At 36.7% G+C, this 18,665-nt stretch overlaps 1 long non-coding RNA gene across 1 annotated transcript; it reads right to left on the reverse strand.

Moving 5' to 3' along the window:
• Positions 1 to 139: 139 nt before the first annotated feature.
• Positions 140 to 18,495, reverse strand: LOC116877891. The gene is made up of 3 exons (XR_004384736.1): positions 18,336 to 18,495; positions 559 to 1,188; positions 140 to 340 (listed from the first exon to the last, which is right to left on the reverse strand). It is a non-coding gene; the product is annotated as an uncharacterized LOC116877891 (long non-coding RNA).
• Between the last annotated feature and the right edge of the window lie 170 nt (positions 18,496 to 18,665).

The raw sequence follows: 18,665 nt of genomic DNA on the forward strand, positions 1-18,665 counted from the left end.
ATTACCACCTCAGTAACTAATGTATTGTTTGTTTTTGCACCATTTTCAAACAATATGTAATTCCTTTCTAATCAACTGTGAATCAAGTTGATTGCTTTTATAGAACAAATTCACAAAAGACAGCACTCCAATAGAAATTTTGAATTAGTTTGGTTTCCCTAAAACAGTTTATAAATTTGGGCATGATCCCAGGAAGCCACAATGTGAAAGCAGAAAGATTGAGGAGGTGAAGAGGTTCTGGAGGAAAGCCAACATAGAGTATGTTATTGATCTGGCTCTTGTTCTAGAAAGTAGAACTCTGTTCTACTGGTGATATGCTAAGGAACTGTGTAGAATACACCTCAGAGGGGCACCTGGGTGGCTCAGTTGGTTGAGTGGCTGCCTTCAGCTCAGGTCATGATCCCAGAGTCCCAGCATCGAGTCCTGTATCAGGCTCCCAAGTCCATAGGGAATCTGCTTCTCTCTCTGATCCTCCCCCTTCTCATGCTCTCTCTCTCTCATTCTCTCTCTCAAATAAATAAATAAAATCTTTAAAAAAAAAAAAAAAAAAGAATACACCTCAGAATTCCCCTTCAAAGTGATAAGAGATTTAGATTTTCATCCATGGACTCACCATCCTGCAGCTGAATTGCTCCAGGGGGCATTAACTCTCCTGTACTCCTGGGCTTTTGTTGTGACTGGGCCAAACAAGATCCCAGTGCTCTGGAGTAAATCCTGGAGCAGGGAAGCTGAGACATGTTATGGAAACTCAAGGTGAGAAAAGAAAGCTAAATAAGCTGTTAATCAGATGTCTTGATCAAGCAAGGGACACTACTGGATTTTGCACAATATCATTGGTATGTAATGTTGAAAGGCAATTACTATCATCTGAACTTACTGGTTAACATTTCAATTTGCAGTAGGACAAAACCATTGACACATAACCTATAAGTCAACTTGTGATATACATGATGGTCATACTTAAAAGAGAATGACTTGATGAATTTTTGCTCTATGCTAAAAACTCATGCCAGGAGAGGATGGATTTTTATTTGGGGAAGAATTATTTGGTAAGCTGTGCTGATATGACAAAAATATCCGTGAAATCACAGTGGCTTAACACAATAAAACACTATTCACTCACAGCACAGGTCAGTCTTCCTCCATCCTATATGCCAAATGATCTGGAACACATGGTATCCAGGATTTCTATGGGAAAGGAAATGAGAGTTGAAGTGTCACATGGGATGTTTTTCAGAGCTTGTCTTCAAAATGGCTCCCCTCATTTTCATCTATACTCTATTATCTGGCAATGTCATGTTCTCCAAAGGTAATTGCTGAGGATGCTGGGAAATATAGTCTTCCTGTGCACTTAGGAAGAGGAAATGGTGTGGTAAACATGAGCATTGTTTTGCCACACATGTGGACTGGGCAAAACATGTAATTAGTGATTATGAACTAATTGATGTATATAACAATGAAGGATATAATTACATGAATAAATAGTTCTATCATTCCCAATAACCTCAATTGTGAGTTAGAACTTCCAATTGGAAATAAAAACAACAGCTACTACAAAGAAATGGACTAGATATAATAAACTAGATAAACAAATTTTGGAGAAATATTGCATTAAATTCTTGTAGAAAAACATATGATTATAGGTTCACAATCCCTTATCTGCAATTCCTAAATCCAAAGATTTCAATTTCTTCAAGAGTTCACAGCAAATCTATCTAATGGTAGAATCTGACCAGAACAAAAATGAAGTTTATCTTTCTTAATCCCACTTGGTGTGATGCTTTGCTATAAAACATTAACATTTTGCTACATGGTATTGCCCTTACCCTACTGAGTATATTACATAATGTAAGTATTACATTTATGAAATCTGAAAATAATTAAATACCAAAGTACATGTGGTCCCAAGAGTTTCCAATAATGTACTGTAGACTTATACTACTAGTTTTGTAAATGTTATGTTTAATTTTTATATGACGTTTATACAATAAGCTTATTTTTATTACCTAAATTTGGGGTTCCATGTGTGTTCCTAAAGCAAATTAATGGGTAAAAAAATGAGAGAAGATTGAAATAAACTGGTCTAACAGAATAATATATCTCCTAGTTCTATCCACTGAGAGGACCTAGAAGCAATAATACTCCACAAAACCAAGCACTCAAATTTTGGTTTCTAGGAGACAGGGCTTCAGAAAAGAAAGGATAGATGAGCCCAGAACCCAGAAAATAATAAAAAGAGTAATGGTGATTTATCAAAAGTATTCAGGAACCAGCTAGATGGGGCTTAGCTCACACTAGTCAAATATGGGACAATTACTAAATACAGTAATATAATCTATAGATAAAGCAAGATCCCTGAAACTATTTTGATATAAATGAATAAATGAGTAAACAAATGATTACCACTGAGGATAAACACTTTTTTTCCCATAATGTTCTGGCCATCTTCTTCTTATTATTATTGTGGTAAAAAAAATAACATTAAATTTATCATTTTAACCATTTTTAAGTATACATATGAATGTTGTGCAACAGATCTCTAGAAATTTTTCATCTTTCAATTGAACCCATTATATACACTGTATATACCACTAAACACTGATTTATTCTCTCCCTTTCCCCAGCCCTTGGCAAACCTCTTTCTACATTTTGTTTCTACAATTTTGGCTATTTTAGCTAATTCCTATGATGGGAGTCATATAGTATCTGTCCTTCATGACTGGCTTATTTCACTTAGCCTAATGTCTTTGAGGTTCAACCATATTATAGCTTGTGACAGGATTTCCTTCCTTTTTGGTGGTATAGTATTTAATTGTATGTCTATATTACGTTTTCTTTATCCCTTTATCTATTAATGGACATTTGGGTTGCTTCTACCTTTGGGCTATTAAAAGTAATGGAGCAGGGGCACCTGGGTGGCTCAGTTGTTGACCTTCAGCTCAGGTCATGATCTCAGGGTCCTGGGATCGAGCCCTACATCGGGCTCCCTGCTCAGCAGAAAGTCTGCTTCTCCTTCTCCCACTCCCCATGCTTGTGCTCTCTCTCTCACTGTATATGTCTCTCTCTGTTAAATGAATAAATAAAATCTTAAAAAAAAAAAGTAATGGAGCAATGAACATGTGCAAATATCTCTTTGAGATCCTGTTTTTATCACTATACCTTAGCATTGGCATGGGGAAAACAGTCCCTCTACTGTAAAGATACCTGGAAAACACTTCAACCAAATGATCAAAGCTACCATCACCAGTAATGGGACAAACTGATCTTGTGTGTCTCCTGATCTGATGTACCAATAAGAACCACCATTTCTGTGGTATTCCTGCCAAAAATGCATGCCCTGAACCTAAATCTTACTATATAATACTTAAATATATACTACAAACTAACTGGCCTTACTCTTCAAAAGTATCGAGCTCATGGAGATACAGACAGAAACTCCACATTTAAGGAGACTAAAGTGACATTACAACCAATGCAATGTTTGATTTTGGACTGGAATTCTCAGCTTTTTTAGAAAATAAATTGTATACATAGATGAATGGATATATTGATAGACATGATAAAGTAAGTGTGGTAAAATATTAACATCTGGTAAATTTGATTATATATGAATAGTGGTATTATATTTAAAAGTTTTTGCAAATCTGAAATTAATCTCAAAAAATTCTTAAAAATAACATGTTAACTAAAATATGAAGAATGGATAAAAAGGCAAGAAATTAATGCAGAGGAAAAAAGAGCAAATGTTCAGGAATACAACGGGGAAGAGGAAACGGCTAGAAGAGTTTGTCTTTGAGAAATATTTTACACACAGAATTGATAGGATTTGCTGACAGATTGGAAATCTGGGGGAAAGGAGGAATCAAGATGACTTCCAGAGTTATGGTCTTAGTTCCTGGGTCTATTTTTTGATCCATTTACTGAGTTTGAGAAGTCTGGGCAAAAAATATCTCAAAGATAAAGTCAAGAGTTCAGTTTTGAACTTTTTTTCTAGTTACAAAGGCCGTCTCTTACTAGGGCAAAGAGCAGTGTAGATGTGCCATCTCAGGAATTTCCACTGCCATGTGCCAAATTTTTGTGTATATAAGTTTGTGCCAAGCCTCTAAAACAAATTTTATTGGCTACTACAGAGAATATTAGTAAAATGTTAACTAGTATGTATACTAATGCTTGGTAATGTCTATATCAGTGCAAAGTGTTCAAAGGTCTGCCATGGAATAAAGATAATGAAGTTCAGGGGTCTTGTTTCAGGTGAATGTGTAACACAGGGCTATCTTAGACAAACCTAAAGAGGAGCAAACACATTTCAAAAGTAAATAGAATTATGCCCTGATTTGTTGGTGGTGATAGCTCATCACTGAAAATGATTGGAAAACTGAAGTGAATAATTAAAATCACTTCCTCTTTGCATTCAGAGATTTGAATGTTGACATCATGAGCTCCCAGGCCAAGCCAAGAAATCAGGGTCACTGAAATAGAACTCTTTATTGATTGTCCATGGAATTCCCAGTGAGACAGAGCAATGTACATTGACACCACATCTTGATAGATGATAATCATGGATTAGATACCTAAGGTCTTTGTGAAAAGAGCTCAGATCTATCATGTCCACACACTGCATCAGAGTGACTCACAAGCCTATTAAGTTTATTTTCTAAGAAATGCCAAGTACCTAAAAATAAAAAATGGGATGGAAGGTTTATCTTTCAACTAGATAGATTATGCTATGTAACTTATTTATTGAAATGTTATTTATCTGCATCAACTGGGCTATGTAACACTTCCCCTGCCCAAATAATGGGGGTTTTGTTTTGTTTTTAGTTTCCTATGGGTCAACTACTTAGACAGGATTTGATTAGAAGTATCTTCTAATCTCAGCTGGCTTTCCTCATTATGTCCAGCTAACTACTGGATCATCTTGGATGACCTCTTTTTGGATGATGGGAGAACTTGGTTTCCTCCAAGTTTATCTCATTTAATTAGGCTGGCACTGACATGTTCTCATAGCATGGCAGAAACACAGAAGAGTATAACTCAGTCATGCTAGAGATTAGCAGACACATGCATCTTCTTTCAGAATATTCTCTGTGACACATTTGCTGATATCCCATTAGCCAAAGCAGGTAAACTGGCTGAGTCCTAAATCAGAGTGGGAGAAAAATATGATAATGGGGCAGACTGTGACGGTGGGGTACCTACTATACGGGGCAATAATGCAATTGATCTACTATAGTCTGCACACTGGTCCTAATTATTTATGTTCTTTCCACACACAAAATACACTAGACTCTTTTCAAGACTCCAAATTCTCATTCAAACATGGCAACAGACTTAAAGTACTTCCTTGTGATTTACATCAGGTTCAGATGTTTCTCCTTCAATGTGGCTTCTTTTGATATGGAGACACATACTGAAAGTGTAACTGGCCCCACTCCCACAACTCAACATAGAATGGTGACATGCAAATTTGATAGATACTTGTTTTTTTTTTTTTTTTGAACAAATATTTTTTTTAAAGATTTTATTTATTTATTTGACGAACAGAGATCACAAGTAGGCAGAGAGGCAGGCAGAGAGAGAGGAAGAAGCAGGCTCCCTGCTGAGCAGAGAGCCTGATACGGGGCTCTATCCCAGGATCCTGGGATCATGACCTGAGCCAAAGGCAGAGGCTTTAACCCACTGACCCACCCAGGCGCCCCTAGATACTTGTTTTTAAAAGAGTGAAGCATTGGAGACATAGTCATTGATTTGTTTTCAATTACTGTAAATTAGAAATATTATAAAAATAAAAATGATCACAAAATGGATCAAAGACCTGAACTGATATCTAAAATTATAAAACTCTTAGAAATACAGACAAAATGGACTTCATTAAAATGAGAGACTTCTGTGCATCAAAGGATACCATCGAGAAGATGAAAAGACAGTACACAGAATGGGAGAAAACATTAGCAAATTATATGCCATAGGGATTAATTTTCAAAATTGTAGAGAACTCCTACAACTTAACAACAACAAAAACAAACAGCACAATTCAGAGCGGTCAAAGGACTCGAAAAGACATTTCTCCAAAGAGATACAAATGGCCAGTAAGCATATGAAAAGATGCAAATGCACCTTCAATATTTAAAAATATTTAATGTATTTTTATATTATAAAATATTTAATATCTTAATTATGTTAACTGACTGGAGAAGAAAAATGAGATGATCATCTCCATGGAAGCTGAAAAGTCATTTGACAAAATTCTCAAGTCCAATTTTGACCCCCAAATACTCTAAATGAATATTTGATTGCTACTACCTTAATATGATATACCCAGTCCACCTTGTGGAACACTACAGGCGCTCTGACTAAATCAGGAATATCTTCTTTGAAGGCTCATGACAAGACCACATAAAGACAATAAGAAACAAATCGCCCCTGGGGAAAAAAAATATATGTTTATAAAAGAATAAATTCTTACTTTTTCAAAAATTAAAAAAAAAATCGGAATAAGATAATATAAAAGCATTAGAGGCAGAAAATAAGAAAAGGAGGAGGCCCAACAATCAATATTTAAAGATGATATGATTGCATATCTGAAATCTTAAAGAATCAACTGAACGAACTATTACAAATGAGTAATAAAAAATTCCCTGGGGCACCTGGATGGCTTCGTGAGTTAAGCATCTGACTTCAGCTCAGGTCCTGGTATCATGGTCCTGGGAATAAGGCCTGGGGCTTCTTGCTCAGCAGGGAGCCTGCTTCTCCCTCTCCTTCCGCCTGCCGCTTACCCCCCATCCCACTTGTGCTCTCTCTCCCTCTCAAATAAGTAAAGTCTTTTTACAAAATTCCTTAGAATAGAGAGGATGTGGATTTAATATAGAGACATCTTCATATACAAACAATTACCAGGAGAAGCTACAATGATAGAAAAGAACCCACTATATAGAGCAGCCATCAAAAAGAGAAAACATCCAAGAAGGAACTTAACTGCAAGAGAGCAAGTCTTATTGGAATAGAAACTTTAATGTGTCCCAACTGATGTAAAAGACAACTTACGCAAATGGAAAGGCGTAAGTTTCCATTTGGTCCAAAACATACTAGTTTTGGACCAAAACTATAACCAAAGGATATTGTTTATCCTAAATTACTTTATGAAGTGAATGTGATTCCAACATAGATACTAACAGGGTTTCTGGAAACAGACTAAGCTGATTTTAAATTTCATTTAGAAAAAAGAACAAGAATAGCTTAAAAATCTCTGATTAAAAAAATAGCAATAGAGTATTTTCACTAGATATAAAACCATATTATAACAGACTATGACATAATAGAATATACGATAAACCTCTATAATTAAAACTGTGTGAGGTTGCTGCATGAACAGCTATTGATCCAGAGTAAAAAAGTACATAAATTGTCCCATACAAATTTATAAATTTAGTATGTGTTACAGGTAGCATGTAATGTCAATGGTGGAAAAGATGGACTCTTTAATAAATAGTATTAGCAATAGGTAGTCATCTGAAACAAAATTAAGTTGGATTCCTACCTCCCATCATAAGGTATGGAAAAAAACACAAGTGATTTCCTTTATGATTCTGGAGTGAAGAAATCTGTAACTATTCAAAAACTATTCAAAACCCAGAAGTCATAAATGAAAAGCTTGACAAAACCTCTCTCTCTCTCTCTCTCTCTCTGCAAAAAAACAAAAAACAAAAAACAAAAACTTCCACAAAGCAAAAACACCATAAGAAAGCAAAAGATAGACTGAGAACAAGTATGTGAGTCTTATATCATAGACACAGGGCTAATCTCCCAAACACATAAGGAATTCTCCAGAGTTGACAAGAAAAAGACCAACCATAGATAAATGGGCAGACAGTATAAGCAGAGTGTTCACAGAAATGGAAATATTAATTGCTTTTAAATATATGACCACATGGAAGTCGATACACCCTGAGGATGTGGGGCTGCTGGAGACAAGCACAAATGCATTGCTGGTCAGGGGTAGAAACTGCTGGGGTCCCTAAGGATGGCAATTTTCCTGTAAATACCAAATTAAAAACGCATATACCCTCTGACTCAGTAACCCCATATTGGGGAACTTACATACATACTCCCATTGGTGGAAAATGACACGTAAATAGATATTATAGTAGTATTTGTAATAGTAATTGGTTGGAACTAATTAAAAAGGGAATGTGAATCAACACAGGGATCAGTGAGAGGGTGGTGGCTTGACGGAGGAGCCCCAAGGTCACATAACACTATGGTAACAAAGAATGGCAGAAACTATACATTGATGAGGAAATATCTCCAAGGAATATTATGAAGTGGAAAAAAAATACACAAACCTGAATCATATGGTATATTTTATGTTAAGGAGAGCAAAAGTAGGAATGTATATTCCTATTTCTTTATACTATATAAAGGAACTTCGTAAGAATACAGAAAAAGCTAATAAGTACAAGCCACGGTAGCTGTCCTGAGAACTAGGTGGAGGAAAAGTAGAAGTTTTCACTCTCTGCCTTTAATATTTTTTGATTTTTTGAATCATCTAAATTTATTTCCTATTCAAAAATAAACAGATAAAAAGATTTATAGTGAAGGCAGTTGACCTTGATAGAGGAAACTAGAGGACACAGGCTGGCGCCAGTATACATTCCTATTTCTGTTATCTCCACATATCTTCCCTGGTATTTTAAAGATGACCAGAATGCTGAGAGAGACGCTTGCCAATCCTCTGGTGTCTTCTTTCTGATCTCCCCTTATAACTCCATTGGTATGTTCAAGGCTAGCACCTTGCCAAAAAAGAAGTGTGCACATGCTTCATGCGAGAAGTGATGGACCATGGCAATTTTTGTTCCAATAATATGCTTGTTCTTTTTACATGACCCCGATCAGATAATATTAGAAGCCTGAGGAGAGAATTAAAGATAACCACTGGAATGGTAGATGCAGGGGATAAAAGGTTTAAATCAGTAGAAAAAGAAAAACTGGATGACTGCAGCATGTTAGAAAAGAGAAAAATAAATCACAACAATAAAGAGTAATAAAATAAGATAAAATGGGATGGGAGGAGCAAGACTAAAAATTACAGTCAGAAAAAATATGAAAATGTCAACCCCCCTCTGACAATATCTGGACTGCAGCTGTTTTGTTTGATTTCAAGTACAAACTTAAACATGAGCTGACAGGGGAACTAGGGTGAGGGAAACATTTTCTCTGCATATTAAAAATCAGAACCATCAGAGTGCCACGCTGTGGGCAGTAATGACCTGGTAAGATGCTCCTCGGGAAAAAACTTGGAAATGGCTCTTAATCACAGACAGATGGACTATTGAGGACCCAAATTTCTGCTCCATATAGCACAGACTCAATAATTTTGTTCTGTAAAATGTTTAAGTAAGGCATAACCAAAAGCCCATGGCTCACATTAAAAAAAAAAAAGAAAGAAAGGAAAAGGAAAAACTCAATAAAGCTCCCATAGAATGACCAGCTTTGAGCAGTGTTGCTTCCTGATGTATCCTCCAAGTTGAACCATTTATGTAATGTAGTCCAATGTAATGGAATGAAGTGATGTACTATATGGTATCATAAACTATAAACTAGTCATAAGCTGGAGAAAATCTTGTTTAAATAAAAAAACTGTAAGACTTCTTTATATACAGATATTAAGAGTAGTTCTATTGGTTTTTAAATACTTTTTCCAATTCGCTATTTATTTATGGCATTTCTTTCGACCAAGAGAAATATTTATTTTATAGGAGTATTAGGATTGTATGCGTTTTGCTTTCCTCTTTTATTTATATGTTTAAACTATCTCTGTATCAGAGATTAGTTAAAATCAAATTGTAGGGCACGTGGGTGGCTCGTTGAGTGACTGCCTTCTGCTCAGGTCATGATCCTGGAGTTCCGGGGTTGAGTTACACATCAGACTCACTGCTGAGCAGCTTCTCCTGCTGACCTCTCCTTCTCCTGCAGACCTCTCTCCTCTCGTGCTCTCTCTCCTTCTCTCTCTCAAATAAATAAAACCTTTATTTTTTTAAAAAAAGATTTTATTTATTTGACAGATCACAAGCAGGCAGAAAGGCAGGCAGAGAGAGAGAGGGGAAAGCAGGATCCCTGCTGAGCAGAGAGCCCGATGTGGGGCTCTATCCCAGAACCCTGGGATCACGACCTGAGCCGAAGGCAGAGGCTTAACCCACTGAGCCACCCAGGCACCCCAATAAATAAAACCTTTAAAAGGAATCAAATTGTATTTTCCTCTCCTTTCCTTGCTTATTTAAAATTCTATGTTCACCAAATTATGAATTCATATATATATGTACACACACACACACACACATATACACATACATACATTATGTATATAAATTACTCTATTCCCATTTCTTTCTTCTGGTCTCTTGATGTAGCACATGAATTTCATTGTAAATATCTGAGTTTCTTTATTATTATTATTATTATTATTATTATTGACTGCAAATACTTCCCTTGTCATTCTTTGAGCTGGGCGTGGAAGTGAGCTGCCCAGATCTCACTTCAGAAAAATCAATTGTGAGGTCCAGCACGCAAGAAACAAAAAGAGTCACCATTTTGGAAGGGGCAAATGCTCCTGATTAGCAAAGGGAGGTAGGGCTGCTTGTACACGATGACAGCTGTAAAGAATGTGCATGGAGGGATGCCTGGGTGGCTCAGAGGGTTAAAGCCTCTGCCTTCTGCTCGATTCATGATCCCGGGGTCCTGGGATGGAGCCCCGCATTGGGCTCTCTGCTCAGCAGGGAGCCTACTTCCTCCTCTCTCTCTGCCTGCCTCTCTGCCTACTTGTGATCTCCGCCTGTCAAGTAAATGGATGAAATCTTTAAAAAAAAAAAAAAATCTTAAAAAAAAATAAATGTGCGTGGAACCGAGGTGATCCACGTAGGTTCTGCTTCCTACTCCCTTGGTCTCCTGGGACTGTGAATGAATACGTGCAGCAACCTCAGTCTAATGAGCGTGATCACCAAGAGCTCAGTGACCCTTCCAGAAGGAGAGTCCGGATCACAATTCTAGGTAAGCAATCAAGAACGGCAGAGCTAAGGGCAAGAGGGATGGAAATCGAACTAATGCTGGAGGAGGGAGATCGGACCATCGGTTGTGTCTAGAAGGCTCACAGCACAGACATGGACCGTAACTTGTCTTTTGCTCTGGTTAAGACTTATCTTCAGAAAGAGGCCCATGAAAATCATGGAGGACAAATTCCCTGAAGATGTGTGGATGTGTGCCCAAGACCAGGGGTGAGTGGTGACAGGTGCAGAAGTGCCCTGTTCCCATCTCCCTGTAAGAGAAGCTGACCTGAGAGGGGAACAGGCAGTCTGCAGATACGGCACTGTTGTATCTGCCTCACTGTTGATGTCAAGGTCTCAATCTCCCTGGGCTGCTCCCAGCCAGCAATGAGGGGGGCCAGGGTCCATTGACCAGGTTATTCCTCTCTGAATAACTCTGAATAACTCTGAATCTGTCATTTTGCTCAAGGGCATCTCACAGCCTGCCGGAGACTTTGTTTCACACGAGAAGAAGCCCCTCTGGCTCAAATTTCCATCTTTTCCTCTCTCCTTTCACAGGTGTCCCCAGAATCTCATGCTTTGAGGGGAATAGAGTAATCAAAATGACCAATACATTTTGAGCTTGAACATTTTTATGTAAAACAAAACAAAACAAAACAAAAAAACTATAAGCAGTCAAAACAAAAGACAAATGGAAACTGGGGGAAGGATTTGCAACATTTGAGAAGGAAGCTAATAAAAATATTGAAGGCTAAAGTGCCCTGATTTTAGGGATGAAGCACAAACTTGGCTCTAGTTTTTTTTATCAGCAAATGTGTAAAGCCAATTCACAGTGTCCGTAAGATAGTAGCCGATGAACTGTTCAGGAGAAGCACAAATATTCCAGTACTAGGGCCAGGATGAAATAACTCTTGAGAGTCCACATAAAGAAACCATTGTGTAACATAATCAACAACATTCTTACAGTTGACACAATGATGAATTTCATGTAACTGTTTTGTAGGGTGTCCTGCAAGGCTGACCAACAGCCTCAAACTAAAGAGAAATTCTAGGGTTACATAGGGAAAATGTTGTACAGGTGGTCTTTGCTAGATACTTGCCTGACTTAGCTCTGGGGTACATTTTAAAGGATCTGAGTAGGTGACAAAGAGCAAATTCTTAATGTTCCTTTATAAATACTGTACTGCATACCCATAGCTAACAGATATTAGGTAGCCGGGCATTCAATGCTGCATATCCCATACATTAAGTTAGGCTGTTCTAGAGATCTAGGAAAAAAAGTGGTCTCAGTAGGACACTGAACTAGTGTAGGAGCGACGTCTTTTGGGGAAATTTAAATCTAATGATCAGGAGTTTCTGAGGGAATACTATAGAGTTTGGCCAAGATTCTCTTTAGGAAAGAAACAACATTGAATATGCACTCTCATGCAGGCAGATGGGCCATTAGGTTCCAAATTTCTGCTCAATATAACCTAGTCTTAATTAATATTAGTCTGGAAAATGTGTAAAGAAGGCATAGCTAGACATAGTGGCCATTAAACCCACCCCCTGACTCCCAAAAAGCATCCATAGAAAGCCTAGCTTTGAGTACTGTGATTTCCTGATGTTCTTCCAAGCTAAATTATTTGAGTAATGTACGTCAAGGTAGCTGAATGAAGTGACCTTCTGTATAGAATTAATCGGGAACCAACTGAAACTTGGAAAATATTTTGTTTTTTCTAAATTTCAGAAGCTCTCTATATACTCAGGATATTACTTTTCTGTCAAACACTCATGTTCTAAAAATTTCCAGCCTGTATTTTTCCTACTTATGTCTTTTGGTATATTGGTTTTAAATTTTTATGTAACGGGATGAAGCGATTCTTGTTTTTATCCTTTGCTTTATTCTTAATGGGTCTTTTCTCATCTTGAGATATTCACTTACACTTTCTACTTATTTTATGTCTCTAAACCCATTACTCATCTTAAATGTCTTCTGGTATATAGAGTAAGAATGAGTGTACTCTTCCCATACCCATGGTTGAGCAATCATCTTGGGGCTATTTAAAGGATATTTCTACCTTTCCCTAGAAAGTGAAATCAAACTCTTACCTTACCCAAGTATCTCTTGAATTAAAAATCTGTTTCTGTGTTTGCTATTATGTCCATTAATCTATATATTGTGGTATCTACTATACCACACTGATATAACTATAAACTTAATCATGTGTCTAAACATCAAATTGTCCAAGTTCTACCCTTCTCATTAGTCTATTTAAAGTTTTTTCTTGGCTATTCTTGTCCATGTATTCCTTCTTTATAGGTGCCAAGTTAAATTTTGTAGTCTCTGAGAAAGGGCTCCAGCTCCATGTCCTCCGTGTGTGTGTGTTTTGAAAGTGCTGGGCCCCTCAGATTTCAACTACATGTTTTCTTTTTTTTTTTAAGATTTTATTTATTTATTTGACAGACAGAGATCACAAGTAGGCAGAGAGGCAGGCAGAGAGAGAGGGGGAAACAGGCTCCCTGCTGAGCAGAGAGCCCGATGCGGGGCTCGATCCCAGGACCCTGGGATCATGACCCGAGCAGAAGGCAGAGGCTTAATCCACTGAGCCACCCAGGTGCCCCAACTACATGTTTTCTATCAAAGGTGAAGATGAGATGGAAGGAAGTAAAGAAGAGATGGCTTCTTAGTTCTAGTTTGCTCTTTCTAGACCAGAGCTGGCTGTCACTGCTCTTCTCCTGAATTACGCAAGAGATACACATCTTGCCCCTTCAGACATTAACTATCTTCTGAAACCAACCTCATGTATTCTCACAGAGGAGGATCTACTCCTTTTATAAGCAGGACTTTGATCTGATGACTTGTCAAACAAAACAAAACAAAACAAAACAAAACAAAAAACATAACTGGTTTGTTTATGAAAAAGCTATCGTCAAAATGAAGTACTTACTGTGATGACAGACAGGTCTATGAAGAGGGCTAAGAATGAAGAAAACAAACAAAACCCCACAAAACTGCCAGATACTGAATAGAGCTTTGTTTTTACTGTATGATAAGCCTTTAATATGACAAACATTTATAAAATTGGATATTTTAAATTTGAAAATTTTAAAAAGGGAAAATAAATTTAATTAGGACATTTTTCTCTCTTGAGATAAGAATCTTGATACCATCTTTTTACTAAGATGTAAATGTCAGGTTTTTCATCGTGATACTAAGTATAATTTTACCTTTGACTCCTTTAGAGACAAAGGATATGTGATTTCATTCAGTTTTATAGTTTCCCAAATTCTTCATAATTGTTACTTCTGAACATGGAAAAATATCTGCATACTAGTATTTATATTCTAAGGCCACTATTCCTAAAGTCTACGCAGAGTTCAGGTATTCCAATTTTGTCATGTTATTAATTATAACTTGATTAATATTAATATTAGCCTATATCAAACTTTAATTTTTTTTCAAGTAAATTGATCAGTAATGAATCTGACATAGGTATGGTTCTGAATCACTTGGTAACCTTAGAATTTTCTCTGAAAGTACACATAAATATAGCCAAGTAGGTGGTATTATTGATACCTGGACTCTCAACTACAATAGAAAATGTCACAAATGAACTTTTCATAAATTTTTCTGTAAGTTCTCTAGTGTACCTTGATATACTGAGGAAGACAAGAGTTTTCCCAATTATCCTATTTTCAAAAGCTTACTTCTTCTTGGCATGTGATTTCTGCTTATTTCTTTGGGCATGTAATTTTTGCTACATTCAGTAGATATGCTTTTACATAAAAGTTACCATCTGTTAAATGTTTTGATGAAATTTTTTCACTTAATATATATCTGAATTTCACAGGATTATTATTTTTAAATTTCTTTTATTTAAAATCAAGTCCTGTTGAAATGTCAGGCTCATTTAATTCATTAATCTTATTTTATTTATACTGGCACTCACATACGTTTCTAAGTACTGGCAGTGGGTTTTAGCTTAGTTTATTTCATAATGAATTTTTAAGTTGTGTTCTTTGACACAGTTACATTTTGCCTATTAAAATAAACACAGAGGAATATTTTTGACTTTCACAAAAAGCACAATATCTCTCTCTTTTTAAAATACATGGCTTTCTTACTTCCAATAGAGATAGGAGTCCAAATAAATAATTCTCTACTACAAGAAAAATAATCACGTAAGTGCAACGGCAAAATGGCGGTTGACATATGGCCCCAGCATAAAGCAAGAAAATGAGGAATGACAGGATGGACCCACAGTGAGTAAAAGACTATATGGTATGGCTGGGGTTCAGTTCCGCAGGCGGTTGCAATGGAGGGCAGAAAGACCCCTACCCTGCTGTCAAGTCACTATTTACCTGGCTGCATGAGTGAGTTACATTTTTTTTTAAAATATCATTATGCAAATCAACATTCTAACAGTCAAAGACAGTGTATCTTTAGCCTCTTGTCCAAATGGCTAAGGAAAAGTTTTTTTCCCAGCTGCCTCACCCTTGCATGACTGCCTACCTGTCTCAAGTGGGGTTAGCACTTGACACCATTTCTTGTGGAGTTCACGAATTCACCTAGCAAATAACTAATAGGCATTGTTCTAAGAATTGGGGATACCATGGTGAATAAAACGGAAAAATCCCTGTCCTCAGAAAAATCAGGTTCTCATGGGGAGGGATAGAAAATAAAAAAATAGGTAAGCAAAGGTATAAATGGGTCATAACTATGGGGCAAAAAAAAGAAGCCATTACAGTATTCCAGGAAAGAGCTGGTGATCACATCAGAGGTGACGAAAAGTGGCTGAATTACTGAATTATGGATGTATTTTGAAAATGAAGCTGCCAAGATGTACTAAAAGTTATGATGTTAAGGTGTAAGAAAAGAGGAGTTAAAATTGTTTATCTGAACAAGCTGAAGGATGTAGCTACCATTTACCGAGAAGAGGAAGTTTGTGGTGTTTTTGTTATCAGTATTGGGAAGCTTAGTTTTGGTTTTGACTTGTTATGTTTGATATGTGTTTTAGATATTCAAATGAAGATGTTAAGTAGGCAGTTGGATATTTGAGTCTAAATTGTAGAGAAGAGGTTTAGACTGAAAATATAAATTTGGTAGTCCTCAGAATATAGGTAATAAAGACATGTGACTAGGTGATATCTCTAAGAAGTGAGTGTGGAGGTCTAAGGTCTGAGTTTTGGGGGACTGCAATTTAGAGGTTGACGGTGTGAAGAAGACCCAAGGAACAAGACTGGAGGAATGGCTACTGAAGGAGACGATGATGTCCTGGAAGCATAGAGAAGGTGGCTGGACAGGCATGCAGTAAATCAACTGTGTCAAGTACTACTTATAGGTCAAGTAGGGTGAAGATTGAGAACTGATCATTGGATTTGGCAATATGGAGGTTCTCGTTGATCTTGACAAGAGCAGCTTGGGTCTGTAAGAGAAAATAAATGAGGCAGTAGCTCTGGGAACACAAGAGATAAAGAGGAGTTTTGTTTTTAAGATGGGAGAAATAAAGCCAGAATCCCTTGGCTGATGGTTAAGCCTCTATATGTCCACTTTGTGTCTAGCTCCTTATTAAACCCGTAAGAAATACCCTCTTGACCCTAGAGTTGTAACCTTACTGAAGATTAGTGCTAGAATAGTTTTTAAAAAAGATAATGAAAGTATTGTTTTCACAGAGATGGTGGAGTTCAAATTCTTAAATTCTTAATTCTTGAAATAAGTTGGATTTAGGTAGATGAAAAGAGTGGGAACAAAAGAAGAGTATGATATTTGGGAATAGTAAGATTGTCCTGGCTGGAATTCATATTAAGAAGAGATGGGGTGATAAACAGAGAGAGCTTTTACCAGTAGTTAACGCCAGCTTTGTTATTTCGGCAATGGAGAGCAAAAGAATTAAAAATCCATCTGCAGCAGCTTTAGAATTAAAAAATAAAGTCTTGTTAATAGTTTTCTTTTTAGTGACTTTATTATTAGAAAATTCTCTCAAATGTTTTCTCAATAAGGAATACAAGCTAATAAAACTAGCTGAATTTTAAAATATTGTAATAATTACTTTTAAGTATGAAGATTTTGCCCTCTGGAAGACAAAAATACCTCTAGGTAACCACAAATTTCTTTTTAAAATGTTCATCTATCCCATTTTTATGCTCTGGAATGGTATTTTAAAAATAAGAAACAAGTAAGTCATTTCTAATTAAACCATTAGATATTTTACAGTTCATGATATCAACTCTACTTTTGGAAAACAGTCTCTTGTTTATATAATTTTATAGATCTAACTTTTAAGTGAGTTGGGGGAAATCAGAGGCAGCGACAAACCATGAGAGACTGTGGACTCTGAGAAAAAACTTAGGGTTTCTTGGGGGGATGGGTGAACCTGGTGGTGGGTATTAAGGAGGGCACATATTGCATGAAGCGCTGGGTGTGGGTCATAAACATTGAATTTTGGATCACTGAAAAAAAACTTAAATTAAAAAAATATATAAAATATTTCTAATCTGCACAAGACACTAGAAGGGATTTCATTTGAAGAAAGACAAATCTAGATTTAATGGAGCTTTTCAAACGGGCATATTTTAAGTTTTCACCAATCGTCAAAATCACTCTTAATAAAACCAGACTTAGTTTTTGGAATGTCTGAAGTAAGTTCTGAAGATAACTACCTGAGTTATCTTTTACAAAAGGGAAGCAGTGAGGTTGAGTCATATGAAACTGCCATTATTTTATTTTATTTTTTAAAGATTTTTAAAAATTTATGTATTTGACAGATAGAGATCACAAGTAGGCAGAGAGGCAGGCAGAGAGGCAGGCAGAGAGGGAGGAGGAAGGGGGCTCCCTGCTGAGCAGAGAGCCTGATGTGGGGGCTCCATCCCAGGACCCTGGGATCATGACCTGAGCTGAAGGCAGCTTTAACCCACTGAGCCACCCAGGCGCCCTGAAACTGCCATTTTTATAGGCTAAAAATGAGTGTTGTAATTAACAGCTCAACATAAAATTCCAACTTGACTCTCCCAGGGTTTGTTAAAAGTCCCAAGCTCAAGGTGGAGGGACAATCTAAAGGAAGCCATGCATTGTCCTAGAAATTGCACATTCTTTGGAGAACTGGCTTTTATTGAGTATCCATTACATGAAGGTTCCGCCCTTGGTCCTATAGTTTACTTATTTACATTAATTATAATCTAGTAAAAAAATTAAATATAAACACAGATACACATTAAATTTTACTATACTTACAAGCTTCCTATGCTAACATTTGAAATCATAAGGCACTCGTGAAGAAAAAAATCACTCACCTTTAAAACTGTAACTGGTTAACTTACCTTACAAGGGAATGGCAGGGTGCAAATGTTATTTTATACCAGGACCTAAAACAAATCATAGGATCTAGCTTAGAGGTACAGTGAATGGTTTTAGGTCAAGGCTATGAATTTTTAGGCTATGTTGGCTATCCATAGAAATGGGAAGGTGTGGCAAAGGAAACGGAAGGATTGAGGTAGGTTTGAGTCAAGCAAGTCCCTTCTGGGATCAGATGGTAGAGGTCTCAGTGCAATCTACCATAGAGAAAATCTGAGTTTAGAGAGCCTCTGTGGCTTTATCTCAATTTTAGTGTGTCGAAATATCCTGCTAAACATCTTTTTCTGAAGAATGGT

Source organism: Lontra canadensis, unplaced genomic scaffold (genome assembly GCF_010015895.1).
Source record: "Lontra canadensis isolate GAN:19392208 unplaced genomic scaffold, GSC_riverotter_1.0 scaffold2, whole genome shotgun sequence".
Taxonomy (NCBI): Eukaryota; Metazoa; Chordata; class Mammalia; order Carnivora; family Mustelidae; genus Lontra; species Lontra canadensis.